Source organism: Hyalella azteca, unplaced genomic scaffold (genome assembly GCF_000764305.2).
Source record: "Hyalella azteca isolate HAZT.00-mixed unplaced genomic scaffold, Hazt_2.0.2 contig13701, whole genome shotgun sequence".
In the NCBI taxonomy this organism is placed as follows: Eukaryota; Metazoa; Arthropoda; class Malacostraca; order Amphipoda; family Hyalellidae; genus Hyalella; species Hyalella azteca.
This window is the reverse complement of record NW_025943613.1, coordinates 186751-205502: the sequence shown is the minus strand read 5'-3', so window position 1 is coordinate 205502 and position 18752 is coordinate 186751. Positions and strand designations below refer to the sequence as shown.

At 36.2% G+C, this 18752-nt stretch overlaps 1 protein-coding gene across 1 annotated transcript in view; it reads right to left on the bottom strand.

Annotated features, from left to right (window-relative positions):
* LOC108676185 overlaps window positions 1-16447 on the bottom strand; it is a 31634-nt gene extending 15187 nt beyond the window's left edge. The window contains exon 1 of the mRNA XM_018164237.2: window positions 16404-16447. The gene's annotated coding sequence lies outside the window, so the exon portion shown is untranslated. The remainder of the gene's footprint in view (window positions 1-16403) is intronic.
* Between the last annotated feature and the right edge of the window lie 2305 nt (window positions 16448-18752).

The following is an 18752-nucleotide window of genomic DNA, read 5'->3' as shown; positions in this document are numbered from 1 at the left end:
CAACCCTTCTAATTTACGTGCAGCGCCAGAGGGTAGCATTGTGTCGTATTGGGTTAGTGAACGAGACACATTTAATCTCAAATGGATATCACTAGTCATGTTAGAAGCAATGCGATCAATGCATACAAGTTATTAAAACTCCTACTTCACGATAGCCGTGAGCTCGTTAAGTTTGAGTTGAAAATCACATACGGACTTGCGATGGCCAAGGAAATGCCGTCGGTGGCCGTCCAAAATTGTATTAATGTTCTGGAAGTGCGTGTTGAGGTTAGGAATTATTTGATCTTCCACTCCAGAACTAATCTCGAATTGAACTTCGTGAAGTTTAAATCATGGCATGCCGCATGTACAAAGTGAAGCGGCTCACATTACTCGATCTGAACTGGTATTGTCCGGTACACGCCGGAAATTTGATTTATCGAAATTCTCTTCATGGGAGTATATATGGTTGAACATGATAAGGCGCATGAAAGTATCATGTCTCGTGATACCTCTAATCGCATGAAAGACATCGTGGGGCAAATGTCAGAAAAATCACTATTAGATCATGTTGTAGAATTGTCTAATATTGTACAATTTGTAGGCATCAGCCCACTTCTTGACGAAACTGCACCCTGTGGCTTAAAACAAGCTTTGAATTTCGAAATAATTTTCAATATATCTAGTCGAATTTTTTCCTGCAGCAGAACTGTTGTGTGGTGATGTGCGAGCTAGTTTGGTCAGTATTTATTTATGCGTGTACTATGCCTATAAGATAAATATAGCGGATTTTTAAATTAGTTGCGAAATTTCTATCATAAGCTAGTGAGGTAACAGCGACCTTACTCGACAGTTGTAGGCAGAACATGGAGGGAAAAGCTAACAAGTTTCGATGTTCTTTATCTCGACCTAGTATTAGCTTATCAATACTAGGTTTTCTTTCGTACAAACACAACTCTCCATGCTAGCTCGAATTGAGGCATTACAACGTACCCTTTCTCCATGTGACACTGGAAGTCGAGTTGATACTCATGAATGTAAAATTTCACATTTTTAAAACTAGTTTCCTGTATTAAATGTCACGATTTAAATTTCATATCCTGCAAAAACTTGTTCATTCGTGAACCTCCACTAGTGTACCCATAGCCTCTCATTCAAAAATTCTGATCGCACTGATATGATTTAAAATAATATGTGATTTATAATATTAGGGGTTGCAATTAATGATCATACTGTAATTATGATTGTCCCCAGACGAGAGGTTCTCTCTATACTCTGCATGGAATCGTGGTTAATGTGTTATTTTGGCCCTATGTTATTTTGGCCTTTTGTTATTTTGGCCTAAAGGCAGCTTTTGCAATAATAACCTGTGCTGGGCTACTACGAAGTCTCCCACGCAATAACAATGCCATTGCCAAATGAATGTGTCCTTTTAGCTCCTTATTAATTTATACAGAGTGTCCTTCAAAAATGGCCCCGATATTCTAATTGATGATATCTCCACTTCCAAGTAACAAATGAATTTTTTGTGTTGTTTATTATTTTTTGTGCATGTAGGATGCATTTTCAAAAAAACATATATAGCGAAAAAATAAAACATGTTAAAACAGAGATATAATTAATCAGAAGATCGGTACCGAATATAAGCACGGCAGAAATTACTGTAACAACATATAAACGAACAAAAAATATTTCAAGTGCGACATGATTGCCCAGCCAGGCCAGTGCGCATCGTCCGCATCGTCCAATTGACGCGCCCCTGACGACGGGTAAACTCCACACTCTGGTAGTCTGGTATCATGGATACGAGTGGCCTTCAGTTGACGGGTCGATCACCGCAGCGCCTACGTTGCGACTTGCGCTTCACAATAGGCGATTTAATTCACAAAAATAGCAGAACTGTCAATGTGATGAGCGATCATTTTACATTGTTCATCCCCGTTACCATTTCTAAGACGATCGTGGTTTCTAAACCAGCAGCAGGTTAAAACTAAAAACACTGACTAGAAGGGTTTACATTTGATATACACCAAATAGCATGTTAGTACATCATACATTAGATAGCAGCTAAACCCAGCTTTGCCGGGGATAGGTAATCCTTGCAACATGATAATGCCGTTAGCTCTAATTTTGCAAAAAATCGTTAAAAATACTAGAAAAAAGAGGTTGCAAAGAACTCATTTAGAAAAATTTAGTCATCTCTCTGAAAAGAAGAAATGTTAAAATGAATAGCAAACATCTTGATAATGAAAATAATCGTACAAACTACTACGAATATAAGCGCGCTACACTCTCATAGATTCCTTATTCAGTGACGAATTGTCAACAAAAGGAACGAAAATTCACAATGACGAGTAAGATCGCTCAAACGGCGCAACCGTGCACCACTAATTTAGCGCACCAATCAGCCCTGAATGAATCCGCTAGCATATTTTCGTATGACCACCTATCAGCCGCGGATTAATTAAGCCAGCCGTCAGTAACCAGCCCATGACATCATCTTGTTTTAAATATTAAGAGCTTTACACCACCATATTCTGAAGCGAATAGCCCTGGGTGTAATGATTATTCACCACCGAACGATGCTTCGAAACGTCGCTTCTTACCCAAGACTATATAGCTTGAACTATAACCAGCAAACAACTGACTGTGACCAATCAGCCCAGCTCGTCGGGAGAACTTCATAAAATCAGCCGTGCACCACCAGACCGCGGATCGAATACGACTTCCGGGCATCGTTAAATAACGTAATTTTTCGTTCACCACATCTAACGTAAGGTTTCAGATAGCAAAGTTCTGTTCCAAATTCTATCGTCCTTCGACGAGTGGCCGTTCAACCGTAGGCTGATTCGACACACGGGACAGAAACGGACGGGTCGGTGGCGGCATCATATTCACTGCGAGGCTCCGGCGCGCTCCGTCAGGGTGGTGTAGAATTTTTTCGCTTATTGGCAGACGATGCTGGGCCAGACAACGACAGGCTACTTTCCTGTGGGCCGATTGATCTAATTCAATTGATGTGATCAGTCTGGTGGCTTAATGCTGATAATGTTACAGTCAAGACGTGTTATGGGCTACTTTCTGAGGGCAGAGATTATGAAAGTACATTCGAAGCACGGCAGTGGTGGTTGTGACTGGTCTTCAACAGGCGTCCCGGGTTAGTGCTTGAGTCTTTGTTGGGCTGCAGGGAACGCCTGTCGGAAACCACCACTGCCGTGCTTCGAATGGACTTGAAATATCATCGTTCACATTTCATTTACAGGGACGTAATGATACGAAAAAAGTCAGTGAACAACTTTAAATACTTAACTGCCGCCACACGATACTAAATTAAATAATTAATTACCAGTACCCGTACATCCAGCGCCGTATGCCAGCAGATCACGGGAGATTTCCGATGGTCACAGGATTTGTCACAACAGCGCTACATAACTCAGGATAATCTAACCCGCTTGAATTGCATCAAGCTGCCTTATTGTGTAGGAGTTTTTAATATTAATTAATCATAGCTTGTCATGACCGATCTCCAACATTAGGTACTTTATGATATGATCAACGAGAAAAGTTTTTTTTATGAAGTTTTCGTTCGAAGGCAAACTACTGTGATGTGAACAGGAGTTTATCTCGTTAAGCCTCTGTTTAGAAAACAAAATTAATATTAATATGATTTTATACTCGAAGACGCGAGGGAATTTTGGACTGGAACTTCCATGTTTATGAAACATATTAAACCTTATTTTTTTTGCTAGTCTGATTCATTGTTTTACTTCGTTATAGAAAAGAATGAGCTGCGAGTCTTGCATCGTTGAGAGTAAACATAACGTGATTTAAATATTTTGTTTTGTTTAGCCCAAGACCTCTTTTTCATTGAGCATAACAAATCCGAGAGTTCTTTCAGTAACAATTACTATGTTATATTATTCACTGCAGCGCCAGTTAAAACTTTCCTACATGCTACCCATGCCCAAAATGAAATTTTTCGGGTTTGATTTATCATTCCATGAGGTGTGTTTAGCTCAGTGGTTCCCAAACTTTTTCAGGCTGGCGCCCCCTTTGGCACCCTAGTGAATTACTAGCGCCCCCCACAAACATACGCCCCTTTCTTGAAATTTAGTACGCTGCAATTTTAAAAGAGAAAGGTTAAACACAAATGTGTATTTCACAAATAGAACCCCATTTAGTGAACCAATATGTTTTTCAGCTGTTTCAACTGTTTCAGCACTAGAAACCTAGGACGTCTCGGGCGAATTTACGGCCGGACTCGTGGCCGGTCTCTCGACCAATCTCCAAATTCAATTATCAAGTAGTCTCTCCAAAAGTAATGAACGCAGCTCTATGAAACTTGGAACATGTATTCATCAGAACCTAACAGTGTTATTTTTAATTTTTTTTTAAATGTCACTTCCATTTGTGAGTTACGCGTATATTGCGAGACAGGCCAAAATTCGCAGTGATCAAAGAATTCCTTCCAAACTATTGAACAGATTTGAACGAAATTTTGAATATACATTTCTAATACCAAACGGTGATTTTTTAGCTTATAATTTTTTTAAGATTTTACTTTTGTTTGCGAATTTTTTTTTTTTACCGTCATTCTTGATTTCACACGTCCCTATATTCGGCCCGTATCGCCGGGTAATTTGTCACTTAAATTCGAGGCGATCAAGAAATTTCTTCCAAACTACAAAACAAATTTCAATGAAACTTAGTATATAAATACCTAACCTCTCAACGGTGATGTTTAGCTCGTGACAATTTTTTATTTTGCTTTCGGTCGCGAGTTATACAGATATTGGAGGAACGACCGGCTTTTCTACTGGCCGGTTTAACCCAGAGCCGTATAAGGCCGTATAACTGGCAAACGAAGGCAAAACGAAAAAATTGTAACGAGCTAAACATCACCGTTGCTGAGGCTAGGTATTTAAATACGAAGTTTCGTTCAAATCTGTTCAGCAGTTTGGAAAAAATTTCTTTCTTGAAAGTTGAAAAATTTCTTTGGAAAATAACGATGCCTGGAAGTCATATTCGATCCGCGGCCTGGTGGTGCACGGCAGGTGGTGGTCAAGGCCGGAGGAGGACAAAGCCGAGTGGTGCACGGCTGATTGGTGTAGGTCCGGAGAGATCCAAGGCGTTCGATTCAGGGCTTATTGGTGCACAAAATTGGTGGTGCACGGCTGCGCTCCCCAAAATTTCGTTCGAATCTGTTCCGTAGTTTGGAAGAAATTACTTGATCACTGTGAATTTCCTCCCGTATTGCCATATAACTATGACAAAAACGAACGATGGCAAAATTCAAGCAATTTTCACGAGCTAAACATTATTGTTAGGTCCTAATGAATACGTGTACTAAGTTTCATCGAGTTACGTTCATTAGTTTGAGAGATATCCCTTGATCATTGAAATTTGGAAATTGGCCGTGAGACCGGCCGCGAGTCCGGCCGTTAATTTGACCGAGATGTAAACCCAGGAGAGGCTAAAAACAGATCTGGGTAAAAACTATCGCTGAGAGTCATGCGCTGCACGTGTTGTGTACAAATCGTCAAACAAACTTTCGAACTTCTGACTTCGACTTCGGATTGTCGCCCCCCTATCGCCCCCCAACCGCCCTCTTCTTCCTTACCGCCCCCCAAAATCTTTCCATCGCCCCTAGGGGGGCGATATCGCCCACTTTGGGAACCACTGGTTTAGCTGATTTCCATGGCGCATATTTTGTAGTTGAATAAAAGTTATCAATTTGGTCAGTTATTGAAATCTCTTTTACATTTTACTTCTAGTTATAAATGGATTTGTCCCATTGATTATGCAATTTTTTGTGTGATAAAAGTACGAACGAACTCCCACTCACGAACTGCATCATCAGACGGTCTGAAGCAAGTCTGCCTGTTTTATGAAGTTCTCGTCTCGGCCAGACAGCTGGACCAGCGACGTAGCACTGAAATTGACGGCAGCTGCTGCATGTTATGCTTGTTATTTTCAAGAGAGGAAAGGAGGAGGAGGAGAAGAAAGCCTTTTCAGTCAGTAGTTAGTGTAACCTCTTGTCATTCGTATGAAACAAACCAAATTCAGCGTTCTGAGAGAAAACTATAATTATTTGAATGATTGGGAGATTGTGTGATAACATATTAAACAATTTTCCAAAAAATTAAATTGTTCATGCATACACACGCACTTCACAACTTTCTGATTTGCTGATTATTCAATGCGCAGAATTGATTCAAAATTTGATTCCATAATGATTCAGGAATACGTCTGCTTTAAAAGATATTGAATTGTTCATGAATTTAAACCATGAAAAGATGGTGTTTGATGCAAAATGGATCTGCAGGGTTATTCTAAATGACGGACCCAATTGAATAGAATCGTATAAATTCAAGTATGAATTTTAAATGAATAATTTATACACCAATAAATGGAGAAAAATTCAATGTTTTTTTTACGTATTTATAAATAATCATTATATCCCCCTGATGCTGCACGGCAAACATCTTAACGGCAGGCAAACTCGTCCCACACACAAGAAAGCATATCTTCTGTTACTGAGTGCACCGTAGCAGTGATACCGTTCTTCTGATCAACCAGAGTTGCTGGTAGAGGCGGGACGTAAACAGAGTTGCTGGTAGAAGCGGGACGTAAACAGAGTTGCTGGTAGAGGCGGGACGTAAACAGAGTTGCTGATAGAGGCGGGACGTGACGTAGCCCCTTAAGAAATAGTCACATATGAGGTGAGATCACTCAGATCAGGTGATCTCGGTGGCCAGAAGTGTAGAGCCAGATCTTCATTTCCTGTGCATCCCACCCAACGCACAGGACGAGTTTGGCTACCATTTACATGCTTGCCATGCAGCACAAAGGGAATATATTGAACGTTTGTTAATATGTAAAAAAAACTTGAATCCTCCTTCTTCCATTGGTGTATAAATGATTCATTTATGTTCATACCGAAATGAATAACAAATTCACTAAATTGTGTTCATCATTCAGAATAAACACTGTATAATGATTTTGGTATAGTCTGATCACAAGCAGTTATGGCCTGCTGGCTACTGCACACCAGAGAGCGCTGGCTGTGCGCAAGATTCTTTCTTCTCTCTTCTTCTTCATTTGATCTTTCGAATATCATTTCATCGATCACGTCATGAGTGATTGAATAAGGTCAAACGTGAATTATAATATAACGATTCACTGTAATCAATGGAAATACTTTTGTGCCGATTTCGAGTTCTTTAGAATCCATTTCCCAACATCCCATTAAGATCAGGGTCTGGATAGATAGTGATTACTAGTATAGTATAATGAAGTACATTAGTAGAATAGTGATCTACCTAATATGAGAACGTAATTCTATGAGCTCTCCAGGTACCAGATATTTCAACGAGCCACAATTTCAAATAGGCAATTGGAGATTAAGAAGTTTTTTTTATAATAGAATAGAATAGAAGTGTCGGCGTTGAAGAAATAGGCCCATGGCCTGTTGCTGATTCTTGAATTTTTCGTGACGATTCACAAGGGATCCGGCCTTTGGAACCCGATCTTTCCATAGCTGACGATTGATTGAGATAGCTGCTGGACTTATTGACTGGTCCAGCCTCAATAGTTCCGTTAGGAATTCTAAACTTGGGATGTATTCTTAGAGACGTATAGAATTAACTATCTTATTAAATTAAATTAAAAAAGACAAAGCACAGTTTTAATTAGGGCCTAGCTGATGACTTCCTTAAGGCTCTAACGTTTATTCTACTCGTTTATTTGCACAGCTTAGCTGGAGCGCTATAGTGAAGCAATAGTGGAGAGTAACTCTGCAAATAGTATTAATTTTATGCATTAACTCAGAAATTTATTTATTCATTTGACAATCCGAGAAATTTTTCAAATTTTGTTCCATCGACCCAATTCGCAATGTTTTCCCAGTACGAAGACGTCCTCATTGAAACCCGCTTCAAATAATACATATTCACTGGTCTCATAGATTCGAGTCGTGTTATGCAGTGCTGTCTTGCACCGAGGTTTCAGTCAGCTGAGTTGATGCTCATTTATTTTCAGCAGGCAAAGGCAGTTAATTAAATAACGATTTGTTCGATTATTAATTGCCCAATTACAAAAAAACGCGCTCATGGACATTTAAATAAAAATAACGCTGGCTATTTATTTAATGCAAATGGAACAGAAAGAAGTAAGTGATCTTGTTAAGAGTACGTCTGGGGTGCCTTTATTAACAAGATCTGAACAATTTCTTGAAATCGTTATGAGCCATTCTTGAAAGGGAGGATTAACAAAGTTATTCTCCAAACGTTTATACTGGAATGCGTTTTATTGACACGGATATAGTGGAGTGCGGATTATAACACGGATATTCTGGAGTGCGTTTTAATAATATGAATATACTGGAGTGCGTTTATTATTTTATATACTAGGGTGCTAATTCTCAACCCTCTACCGCCGTATGTCACTCTCCAGGAACATAACTTTCAACTTAAACTATACGTAAACTATTGATTGTAGCAACCTGAGGACGTTTGTACGAAACAGAGAACATTTTAAAATTGTCGTACGTGGCAAGCACCAATGCAAGTCATTTTGCGCTCATTAGCAATGCAACCATTTTGGGAAGTAGGCTTGTGACAATACTGTTCCGGTTACTCGTGTTATTGGGAGGTAGAGGGTTAACAAGGTCATACTGGGTTATAAATATTACTTTGAAAAAATAATTCAAAGTAATTTCAAAATCTTCATCTATAGTAATGGAAAAAAACTTTATTTAGCGGCAAGAAAATTTTTATCTGGACTAAAACAGTTATTCGCAAAGAACTTAATAACGCAAACATTTAGCAAAACGTAAATCCGTACACTTCATCTCAGTGAAACTGTCGACCGGCGGTAGAGAACACGGACCAATATCTGCCATACTTAGCGAGAAACCCGCTATGGGCCCGTGACCCGTAGTGGGCTCGCTGCCCCATGTTACCCTACTTTTTACTGGAAATAGATAAAAAAAAAGATCTATCGTTAGGCATGAATTTCATTAAAAACAATTAGATATATCTCTAAAAGAATGAAAAGAAGCAGAAATTTTTCGATATGAATCATGTTTTATATCAATTTATGCAATTTTTATTGTAGGTTGGTATCTGTTACTTGCTGTAAAATCAAAATCGTTTCAGCTTTATTTAAGCTGAAACGATTTCAAAATATTTCAGCTTTATTGTATAATAAGGTATTAAACAAAGAGAAATGCAGCTTACTAGGGTTGATCCGGGTTGATCGTTGACATTTTTCTTCTTTATATTTTTAATAAGGGAATTTTATTGATGCCTACATGCAAATAGCACGTTTTACTGGAGGTAAATAAAAAACGATAGGGCGTTAAGCACAAATTTCATTAAAATCAATAAATAAATTTCGAAAAGAATGAAAAGAAGTTGAATAATCTCGACAAGACGATCTAGTTGCAAAACTGATTTGAATGACACCGAATGGAATCTTAGGGAAACTTCTTACTCTAGAATTTTACGATCAAACATTAATTAAGGAAGAGCACGCTCTACGCACTTCAACAATGAGGAATTGCAGACATTCAACGGCACGTTGATATCGACTGTCGTCAATGACGCATAAGCCACCGCTTCACAGAAACTGCATGCATAATTTAGGGTGTTTTAAAAACCAAAATTTTCGAATTTTAAAATGCTTGACCTCAGTGAAGTTGCTACTTTGAATAAAAATAAGGTTAATAAATTTTCAGGTAGACAGGAAAAGTTTTGGAGATTGTGTCATCGCTCTGAATTTTAAGATATCTGATTATTTTGATTAAATTTCTATTTTATTAAATTAATTAAGCCTATAAAAATCTAATTATTTTTTAACTTGAGACTTCAACACATTCATATTTATTCCAGCAACATATAAATCGAAATTCATTTTGTTTCATCGATGTTAACTGGTTGAACATCCCAATAAACAAAATAATTCGCTCCACAAAATTGCCTAATTAAAGACCTTAACCAGCACTATGGGTTCTAACCCAAACTTTTGTAATCAAATGCTTCTCTTCATTTACGATACATTTCATTCGGATCTTTCAGCCAAAATTATGCCTTCACTGACATGAGTGCCCATCGACTTAGTTGACTGAGTGAGTTATTGACGAGTTGGTAGACTTTTCGTTCAGTAAAGAACTTTTTAGGCCTTATAGGCATCAATCACGTATGATCGTGACAGCACTCTTAAGGCGGGTGTTTCGAGTCTTTCTTTTAAGAAATTTGCTAGCTGTAGCATGAAGTTACGATGCATGTCGTAGAACAAAGTTCATAAATTAGTTAGGAATATTGTTGATTTGCAAAGTTATAAGTCATTCGGTTATCGAAACGCATTTTATGGCTGCAAATTGATGCTGAATGTAAGGCTAGCTTTGTTATTAGCAAATGGCAAATGTCGATGGCCTCCTAAGTTTGCACCACTCCAGTAATGAAAATGTTCGCTCCGAACTTCTGCTATAATTTTATCACGTGCAAGGGAAAATATGCAAATATTTCTGCAATATTTTGATGAAAATCTGAACAAAGCCTTTCAAATATCGTATCGTTGATAGCATGTCAAGAATGTACACGGAATTAAGTGCTGGCGAATTTTATGAAATTATTTCCGATGTTAGCCGTGTGAGTGAGACGGATGATGGCAACGTCGCTAAAGTGGATAAACCAGAAAATATTTTACTAGAGGCATAAACATAAAATAAACTCCACGCTGTTAGCTGCCGCAAAGAATTCATTCAAAAAGATTTTCAAAATGCAGTTTAACTAATGTAAATTCATTCACGTATGTCTTGAATTTTTTAATTGCATCTTAAGGAGAATGAAGCTGAAACGAATTGTTAATTGAATTAATCAATTCCAGGTTATCGGTTTGTGTTGTATTTGTGGTTGTTTGCATCGGCTGTTAAATTTAGTTAAGGCTTAACCCGTTGGTTCGGCTAAGGCGTGTAAGTCAGAGACCAGACTGCGCTAGCGTCTTACAATTGTGTTTCGTATTGGGGAATGAAACACAGTAGGAGTCTCCTCATTTACTGGAACTAGGTCTGGAGACCAGGTTACGTGCTGTATTACAGATTTGTAAGTGATTATGACTACAGGAGTTACTTAATATTGCAATGTCTTAGGTAGGTGCTAATATTACAAATAAATAGCTAATTCATATTTAACAGTATTTCAATTGAAGTTGATAACAAATTGTGATGTCTAAGGCAATGACATGAATAATGATATTGAGTTAGCGTTGATGGGTAACTCTGCTAGAATTCACTAGGCTTGCAACGTTCCTAGAAAATGAGTGTCGGGGGTAACTTGAGGAAACGTATATACATGGTCGCTACAAGGGGAATCTTATTGATGCGTACATACAAATAATAGAACGTTTTACTAGAAATAAATATAAAACGATCTGGCGTTAAGCACGAATTTCATTAAAATCAATGAAATATATAGCTCTAAAAGAATGAAAAGAAGCTGAATAATCACGAAATGACGATCTAATTGAAAAACTGATTTGAATGACACCGAATGAAATCTTTTTGGGAAACGTATTACTCCAGAATTTTTAGATCAAACATTAATTAAAGGAAGAGCACGCGCTACGCAGTTCAACAATGAGGAATAAAATAAAATAATTCATAATAATAATTCATCGGCATGTTGATGTCGACTATATCGCCAATGACGCATGAGTCACCACTCCGCAGAAACTGCATGCACAATTTCGGGTGATTCAAAAACCTAAATTTTCGAATTTCAAAATGCTTGACCTCAGTGAAGTTGCTACTTTGAATAAAAATAAGGTTAAGAAATTTCAGAAGATTGTGCCATCACTCTGAATTTTCAGATATCTAAATATTTTAGTTAAATTTAGATTTTATTAAATTAAGCCTATAAAAAATCTATTTATTTTTTGACTTGAGATTTCAATACATTCATATTCTATCCAGCAACATATAAACCAAAATTCATTTTGTTTCATCGATGTTAACAGGTTGAACATCCCAATAAACAAAATAATTCGCTCCTCAAAATCGCCTAAAAGACCTTAACCTGCAATATTTTGAAGTGAAGTGTGTGTTTTTCATTTTTTCATAAAGACATTTTTCTTCTTTATCTAACCCAAACTTCTATAATCAAATGCTTCTCTTCATTTACGATCCAGTTATTCTAATCTTTCAGACAAGACTATGCCCTTACTGACACATGTGACGTGTGGCCCATCGACTTAGTTGACTGAGTGAGTTATTGACGAGTTGGTGGACTTTTCGTTCAGTAAAGAACTTTTTAGGCCTCATAGGCATCAATCACGTATAGTCGTGACAGCACTCCTTTTGCAGATGTTTCGAGTATTTCTTTTAAGAAATTTTGTAGCTGTAGCATGAAGCTACGATGAATGTTGCAGAATAAAGTTCATAAAGTAGTTATGATTATTGTTGATTTACAAAGTTCTGAGTTATTTGGTTATCGAAAGGCATTTTATGGCTGCAAATTGAGGCTGAATGTAAGGCTAGCTTTGTACATTAGCAAATGTCGATGGCCTCCTAAGTTTGCACCACTCGAGTAATAAAAATGTTCGCTCAGAACTTATGCTATAATTTTATCGCGCGCAAATGAAAATATGTAAATATTTCTACATTATTTTGATGAAAATCTGAACAAAGCCTCTCAAATATTGTAGCGTTGATAGAATGTCAAGAATGTACACGGCAGAGCTAGCGCATTTTATGAAATTATTTCATCCGTATGATTGATACGGATGATGGCAACGTAGAAAAAGTGAATAAACTAGAAATATTTAATAATGAAGCCATAAGCATAAAATAGTAATGCTTTTGCCTTGCTGTAAGCTATTGCAAGGAATTCATTCAAAAAGATTCTCAAAATGCAGTCTAACTAAAATTATTTCATTCACGTATGTCATGAAGAATTGACTCAAATTTTTTCTTTCGATTCATCACTCGAATTTTTTAATAGCATCTTGAGGAGAATGAAGCTGAAATTAATTGTTAATTGAATTAATCAATTCCAGGTTATCGGTTTGTGTTGTATTTGTGGTTGTTTTTTGTAACATAAGGTATTAAACAAAGAGAAATTTAGCTAACTCGGGTTGACCCGGAATTGTTGACATTTTGCTTTTTTAAATGTTTATTAGGGGAATCTTATTGATGCGTACATACAAATAGAACGTTTTACTAGAAATAAATATAAAACTATCTGGCGTTAAGCACGAATTTCATTAAAATCAATGAAATATAGCTCTAAAAGAATGAAAAAAAGCTGAGTAATCACGAAAGGACTATTTAATTGCAAAACTGATTTGAATGACACCGAATGGAATCTTTGGGCAAATTCTTACTCTAGAATTTTACGATCAAACATTAAAAAAGGAAGAGCACGCTCTACGCACTTCAACAATGAGGAATTGCAGACATTCATCGGCATGTTGATATCGACTATTGCCAATGACACATGAATCGCCCCTTCGCAGAAACTGCATGCACAATTTAGGGTGCTTCAAAAACTAAAATTGTCGAATTTTAAAATGCTTGACCTCATTGAAGTTGCTACTTCGAATAAAAATAAGGTTAAGAAATTTTCAGGTCGATAGGAAAAGCTTTGCTGGTTGTACCATCGATCTAAAGTTTAAGATATTGAAACATTTTAATTAAATTTTGATTTTGTTAAATTAAGCCTATAAAAATCAATTTATGTTTTGGCTCGAGAGTTCAACACATTTATATTTTATCCAGCGACATATAAATCAAAATTCACTTCGATTCATCAATGTTAACAGGTCTAACACTCCAATAAACTAAAAAATCTTTTGTTTTTTACGTGTATTACAATACACACCGAAATGATAATAATTTAATAGGTACTTCAGATAGAGTAATTATCTCTCAATTTCATTCCAATTCATTACAATGAACGTAGAATATACTAACATATATGACAATACCGACATCCTAAAATCCTAAAAAGTCATTAAACTTCCTGTTTAAAGGAAGAAGCCTCCTTTACCTGATTTGTAAATGGTTCAGATTATATATTGAATAATATATGTGTTTAAAAATTGCTTTTTAAGGACAACACTTCTAAAGAACCCAGTGTCTTTGATGTTACAATTAACATGTACAATGAATTTCTACTTTTATTTTCGAATATTGAATAAAAAAATTATTTTCAAAGTTTAATACCTTTATAATATAAAAAATGTTATAACTATTTATTCTGTCAACTGATTTATGCTTTGTCTGTGACTTTATGCAACTGTGCAAAATTCCAAATTGATTGGGCAGGTATTAGTGTGTCAAATATGGATTATAAGATTTGTAGCAGAGAAAATTAGTTGTAAATTTTTGTTAGTATATTTTTTTATAATTGTTTATTCTGTCACTTAATTCATGCATTGTCTCCAACTTTACGCAAGTGTACAAAATATCAGATCGATTGGAGAGGTAGAAGTGTGTCAAATATCGATTATAAGATTTGTAGCAGACCGAAAAACAAAAAAGAAATGAAGTTAAAGAGAAGTGTTGTAAAAACAGGAGGGAGGGACATATATGGAGAAAATTGGAAAATTCTCATAAAAAGAATAAAAGAATGAAAAATCGTAAAAAACGCTTCTGGAGTCGATAGATATTTTTATTTCGAAACGAATGATATTTCTTTCGATGTTGTAGTGCGTAAATTGGAGGAGGAGATTTATTAATGAGGGACCCTGCTTTTTGGCCGTTTTCTATGCATTTCACGTTTTTTTTAAATTTATATGAGCAAAATGTTTTTATTTTCGTGATTTATATTCGTAATTAAGTTTCGGAAAGATCGGGCATATAGTTCAGGAGGGGAGGTGACTCCCTCTTTAATAAGCCCCGAATAAAAACGATCAAATTTATGCACGTTACTAAAATGATCTTAACAATAGTAATATCAAGATACCAATGATTGAAAAATATGACGAAAATCAAAACAGCAGGTCATAAAATCAAGAACGCAAGTCATATTTATATTAAAAAATTAATGGGTAGAAATAGAATCGTAAAATTTCGTCTTTATAACAGATTTGGAACAGATTTGTGTGAATGCGCGTAAGCATGCATGAAGAGAACATCGACTCATAAAAGCCTTTATCTCGGGAACGGGCATTCATGAATTTAAGCTCGTATAACTATCGTCAAGTCTTAAAACTTTATACTGCCTATATACTTCTTTAGTCTGTGTTAATGAAATATTGTTGTCGTAATATCTAATCCTAAGGATTGACCGGAATGAATTAGCAATTTATGTGAAATGCAATGCTCCATTGCACTTTTTGAAATGCAATGCTCCATTGCACTTATTTTTTTTATTGTAATTTGCATTGTAATCTACGAGAATTTCTTCTTTTTAAATCCCGATTTCTCATCATATCATTATACCGGAATAATTTTTTTTGCAAATTACGGTACGTGTTATGAATGGAAGTGTTGAATACCTTCATTTTGTGTACTAATTTAAATTTAATTGAACGTCATCATGCCATGCTCGAATTGGTGTTCTAAGGTCTTCGCTCTACTCTCTTGCCAAGATAACGTTTCATTGCATTGTATACATGTCAAAAATTTCATCCTCGACGTACAATCTATGTTTCAAAGTTACGGACTATGGAGATTAGCTAATTTTAAAGGATGACGTGAGCTATCAAAAGTGGAGTGATTAAACAATGAAAACGGACACAAGCATGGTCTTCCCTACCGAAGTATTAACCTATAATTTAAGTTATGAACATAATTTTCACTGTAATTTTAAGTTTGTCGTATAATTTTTCAACGCGATAACGTATGTATCGTTAAGCAATTCATGTTTTAATGCAGCGACCGCTATTACAGAACATAATTAACGGGTTGCAAGCGCTGGGAAAACTTTGTTCAATACTTAGTTCAGTTCAAAATATTCACAGAGATCCATTACATATCTGTTATTAATTTAGAATCAAAGTTTTGATCTAATATATGCTCGAGTTCAAGCTTACTCCAGTCATCTTCATATTGGTTGCCCCCATGTGAGTATTATTGAAGTATTTTGGAGCTCCTGATCCAATTAATTCATTTTTTTTCAGTTTCTCTCGTTAACAATCAGAACTTCCAAAGATGCTACGTGCACGGCGTTTGAATAAATGCACGCGAGGTTTTGTTTTACGTGCAGTTCGAGCTGTTATAGGCATTCGACACAGGGTCCTATAGTCAATGGCATTCTTACAAAGGGTAAAAAGTTTCTCAAGTGAAAAGTTCAAAGTTTGTGTAAATTCATAAATATTAAATTCAGAAGAGCCATTCCAAGTAAATATTTAACAAACGTCAAAGGGAAACGTCAGTAATAACTTAAGTATTCGAGTGAACAAAAATGTATTCAGCTTACCTTCTACTGACAAATATGAAGCAGAATGTGATGAGCCACCTTCTTTGTTCAACAGTTGACTCTGTTAAGTGAACGCAAATCCGAGAAGGTGATTTCTTTTATACCATGCACTATTGATTGTACCAGAGCAATCACCCAAATGCAGTAAAACATTTGGCAATATCCCACAAAAATATTTGACATCTTCAGAATTGCATGTTCGACTGGCACCAGTGATGAAAAGTTGCAATCAGTTTTACGGACAAAGTTCGGCCTCTGCAACGACTTTATACCTCTAGTCATCACTGCCAACTCGTACTATTTTGCGAACCCAGACAAAGCACGCTCTCTGAGTCACGCAAGTTTTTGCAATTTCTCTGATCATAAAATGGAATAAGCGCCTCAGGTTGAAAAGAACGACATTTACTTACATTTGGTGTGTCGAACTTGTACGAGCACATCCGAAGTTTAACGAGTGGCAGCGCTCCATAACATGCAAGGAGCACTACAGAGTACAAACTTCATCGCTTATTTGCGATGGATCACGAAAACTTAACATGGTCAGACATTCATCATGTCGATGGCGAACCTTGAAATATCATCGTTCGTATTTCATGTTCAGGGACGTGTAAAAATTAAATAATTCAAAGATGAACTTAAAATGCTATTTGCTACTACCACCAGCCAGCGAGCGCCGTTTGATAGCAGGTCATGGGCGATTTCCAATAGTAACAGAATTTATCGCAACAGCGCCACATAACTCAAAACAATCTAATGCGCTTGAATTTCATCATACTGTCTTTTATATAGGACTTGAAACCTTTTGGTAGGACCAGAACTGATGAGCTCAGATAAAATTCAGTCCACAACCATAACTACCCTAGATTGTTCAGCAATTTGAAAAGTCAGTATTTATTTATCTTGTTTACCTTATGATTATGTTATTTTATATTGTTTATGATTTAAATTAGCTTCAATTCTGGGTCCAATTGTTCATTTTTTGGTTTCAGAAACAGTTACAATAATTGAGTTTTCATTCTAGACAATCCTTCAATCAAAGAGCCACATTATCTCTAATCACTCTAAAATCTGAAGTTGATTTGACAATTAATCAGCCATTGTTGCAGTAGTTATTTTCTTTTTATTGCCCTCCGGCATCGTCGAATATAACGAATGAAAAAATTATGCTTGTCTGGCGGAAAGATTAATTATTCTCCTTGAAGTTACCAATCGGAAATTGAACAATCAATATTGCTAACTCAATATCAAGTTAAGAATTTCCTTGCATGCATTGTGAGAGGATGTCATCCGTTCATGCTGTTCTGTGGTCAATCGTAGTTTTTAAATAAATATTCAATACAAATTTACCACCGGGGAATTTTCATCGAACAGTTGTTAATTCTAAGCTAAAAGTCGTAGATTTAAAAACAATCGTGACGTTCTTATTTCGGTATTAGTCAACGGAATTTTTCGTTTTGGAACTTGATTAGAGACTCCAAGAAAGAAACATGTGAACCTGTCTATTCTAAGCAACAATTAAATTAATTACTTGTTTTAAAACAAATATCTGCAATTAAATTATTGCGATCTTTTTGGTATTGGTAATTTTTGGTATTTGTATAATTTGGCAAAAGTTGTTTCTTTCGACAAGTTAGATCGAAGACCGTGGAATGAACAATTTTTTTTCGACTATGTTTCTCAGGCTAAGGTACTCGGACTATGAAGATACCCAGTCTCTCAGGTTAAAAATACGATCTTGTTTGGGTCATTTCAACCTCACCGGATTTTGGCAGAGCAGGGTCATTGCAGGACTACTTCATTTCTTGTCATATATTTCATTGCATTATTTGAAGCTAACCATTTTCACACATTTCAGGAGTAGATGCCAATTGTAACAACAACAATTGCAGTTGTAGTTTTTTTAGAAATATTGAAAATACAAAACGTTAAACGAGTTTTATGCGTTGCGAGTATAGCTATTAACTATTTGCGGGACCAAAAGGTACAGTTTCTACGTAGGCATGACAGTATTTTGATGATATATTGAGTAACGTGTGTGTAAGCTTTGGAGAGTTTGGGTGACCCGAGGGCATTGATCACACGTCTCGCAGGCAACGAGTCAGCAAAAAAAAAATCGAAGTAAAAAAGATATTTTCGACTTTAAATCACTGTTTTATGACTCAGAGGCATTTTGTTTTAGACTCTATGTACGAGTTTTTTGTTTATTTACGCATGTACATTTTTCGAATCAGTTTGCAATTAATTATCACGACACAAGGTACTTTTACAATAGTCTACAAGAAAAGTTTTTTGTAACGCGCTTTTTTTCGGAGGTAAACTAATGTAACACGGAGAGGATATTTCTCGTAT